Source organism: Lepidochelys kempii, chromosome 2, assembly GCF_965140285.1.
Source record: "Lepidochelys kempii isolate rLepKem1 chromosome 2, rLepKem1.hap1, whole genome shotgun sequence".
NCBI classification, from domain to species: Eukaryota; Metazoa; Chordata; order Testudines; family Cheloniidae; genus Lepidochelys; species Lepidochelys kempii.
Window position 1 is genome coordinate 111,857,507 of NC_136381.1, and position 3,546 is coordinate 111,861,052.

The following is a 3,546-nucleotide window of genomic DNA, read 5'->3' on the forward strand; positions in this document are numbered from 1 at the left end:
ATTTTCCTCACTAAGATTTAACTTCCACTTTTTAAAGGATGCCTTTTTACCTCTCACTTCTTCTCTCACTTTGTTGTTTAGTCCCGGTGGCTCTTTTTTGGTTCTCTTACTATTTTTTTTTAATTTGGGGTATGCATTTAAATTGAGCCTCTATTATGGTGTCTTTAAAAAGTTTCCATGCAGTTTGCAGGGGATTTTACTTTTGGTGCTGTACCTTTTGATTTCTTTCAGAGTAGCAGCCGTGTTAGTCTGTATTTGCAAAAGGAAAAGGAGTACTTGTGGCACCTTAGAGACTAACAAATTTATTTGAGCATAAGCTTTTGTGAGCTACAGCTCACTTCATCGGATGCATTCAGTGGAAAATACCGTGGGGAGATTTATATACATAGAGAACATGAAACAATGGGTGTCTCCATACACACTGTAAGGAGAGTGATTACTTAAGATGAGCTATTACCAGCAGGAGAGCGGGGGAGGAGGGGAACCTTTTGTAGTGATAATCAAGGTGGGCCATTTCCAGCAGTTGACAAAAACGTCTGAGGAATGGTGGGGAGTGGGGGAATAAACATGGGGAAATAGTTTTACTTTGTGTAATGACCCATCCACTCCCAGTCTCTATTCAAGCCGAAATTAATTGTATCCAGTTTGCAAATTAATTCCAATTCAGCAGTCTCTTGGCCACTATGGATGTAGAAGCCCTCTACACCAACATTCCACACAAAGATGGACTACAAGCCATCAGGAACAGTATCCCCGATAATGTCACAGCAAACCTGGTGGCTGAACTTTGTGACTTTGTCCTCACCCATAACTATTTCACATTTGGGGACAATGTATACCTTCAAATCAGCGGCACTGCTATGGGTACCCGCATGGCCCCACAGTATGCCAACATTTTTATGGCAGACTTAAAACAATGGTTCCTCAGCTCTCGTCCCCTAATGCCCCTACTCTACTTGCGCTACATTGATGACATCTTCATCATCTGGACCCATGGAAAAGAAGCCCTTGAGGAATTCCACCATGATTTCAACAATTTCCATCCCATCATCAACCTCAGCCTGGACCAGTCCACACAAGAGATCCACTTCCTGGACACTACAGTGCTAATAAACAATGGTCACATAAGCACCACCCCATACCGGAAACCTACTGACCGCTATTCCTACCTACATGCCTCCAGCTTTCACCCTGACCACACCACACAATCCATTGTCTACAACCAAGCTCTAGGATACAACCGCATTTGCTCCAACCCCTCAGACAGAGACAAACACCTACAAGATCTCTATCAAGCATTCTTACAACTACAATACCCACCTGCTGAAGTGAAGAAACAGATTGACAGAGCCAGAAGAGTACACAGAAGTCATCTACTACAGGACAGGCCCAACAAAGAAAATAACAGAACGCCACTAGCCATCACCTTCAGCCCCCAACTAAAACCTCTCCAATGCATCATCAAGGATCTACAACCTATCCTGAAGGACGACCCATCACTTTCACAGATCTTGGGAGACAGGCCAGTCCTTGTTTACAGACAGTCCCCCAGCCTGAAGCAAATACTCACCAGCAACCACACAACCAAACCACTAACCCAGGAACCTATCCTTGCAATAAAGCCCGTCACCAACTGTATCCACATATCTCTTCAGGGGACACCATCATAGGGCCTAATCACATCAGCCACATGATCAGAGGCTCGTTCACATACACATCTACCAATGTGATATATGCCATCATGTGCCAGCAATGCCCCTCTGCCATGTACATTGGTCAAACTGGACAGTCTCTACGTAAAAGAATAAATGGACACAAATCAGACATCAAGAATTATAACATTCAAAAACCAGTCGGACAACACTTCAATCTCTTTGGTCACTCGATTACAGACCTAAAAGTTGCAATTCTTCAACAAAAAAACTTCAAAAACAGACTCCAGTGAGAGACTGCTGAATTGGAATTAATTTGCAAACTGGATACAATTAACTTAGGGTTGAAGAGACTGGGAGTGGATGGGTCATTACACAAAGTAAAACTATTTCCCCATGTTTATTCCCCCCCATCCCCCACTGTTCCTCAGATGTTCTTGTCAACTACTGGAAATGGCCCCTACCTTGATTATCACTACAAAAGGTTCTCCACCCCCCCCCCCCGCTCTCCTGCTGGTAATAGCTCACCTTAAGTGATCACTCTCCTTACAGTGTGTATAGTAACACCCATTGTTTCATGGTCTCTATGTATATAAATCTCTCCACTGTATTTTCCACTGAATTCATCCGATGAAGTGAGCTGTAGCTCACGAAAGCATGTGCTCAGATAAATTTGTTAGTCTCTGAGGTGCCACAAGTACTCCTTTTCCTTTTGCGAATACAGACGAACACGGCTGCTACTCTGAAACCTGTCTCTTCCTAATAACTGGAGTTCCCTCCCCTGGAGAGGTATCCTCAGTGTGAGAAGATACCACAATATCAGGGCTGGGGCAGAGTGTTGGGGTGCTGGGTGGGGGGGATGAGGGCTCCGGTTGGGGGTGCAGGCTCTGGGGTGGGGCCGGGAATGAAGGGTTTGGGGTGCAGGAGGGTGCTCCAGGCTGGGACCGAGGGGTTTGAAGGGTGGGAGGGGGATCAGGGCTGGGGCAGGGGGTTGGGGCGCAGGGAGGGGTGCAGGCTCCAGGTGGCACTTACCTCAAGCAGCTCCTGGAAGCAGCGGCATGTCCCCCCTCTGGCTCCTATGCAGAGGCGCGGGCAGGTGGCTCTGCGCGCTGCTCCGTCTGCAGGCACTGCCCCCACAGCTCCCATTGGCCAGAGTTCCCAGCCAATGGGAGCTGCAGAGCCGGCACTTGCTGCGGGGGCATCATGTGGAGCCCCCTGGCTGCCCCTATGTATAGGAGCTGGATGTGGGACATACTGCTGCTTCCTGGAGCCAAATGGAGCCACGACAGGTAGGGAGCCTGCCTTAGCCCTGCTGACTGGACTTTTAGCAGCCTGGTCAGCTGTGCTGACCAGAGTTCCCGAGGTCCCTTTTCAACCGGCCATTATGGTCGAAAACCGGACACCTGGCAACCCTAGGGCCAGGGGCTGTTCTCCCAATGGACTGCTCCTTGAGCTACTGCAGAGAGGAATTGTTCCAGAAACCAAATGGACAGAAGAGAGACTGTGCGAAGTCCTTGATTGCTCAGGCTGTGAGGTAAGAGCCAAGAAATTTTTGGTTGCTGAAGTTACTGGTTTGAGGGGCAAACTTGGAAGGGACTACTTGGCCTGTGAGGTTTTTATTTGTTTTGTGAAAAAGGCCTAAAATAAAGCCCCAGCTGGAAACTGCTTCCCTGGATTCCTTGAGAGAGCTCAGGCAGAATTGTCTCAGGGAGTGAGCTGGCTAAGCAACAGCAAAACCTGATCTGGCAGAGGATGCTATAAAATAGGCCCCAATCCTTTCCAGTATGGTTTTTAGCAGTTCAATAATGATCAAATAATATTGTACTTTAATTCTTTATTGCTATCGTTTGTGTTAATGCACAGAAGTTTGCCAATGAAAAGAGAGTCTCTAGGT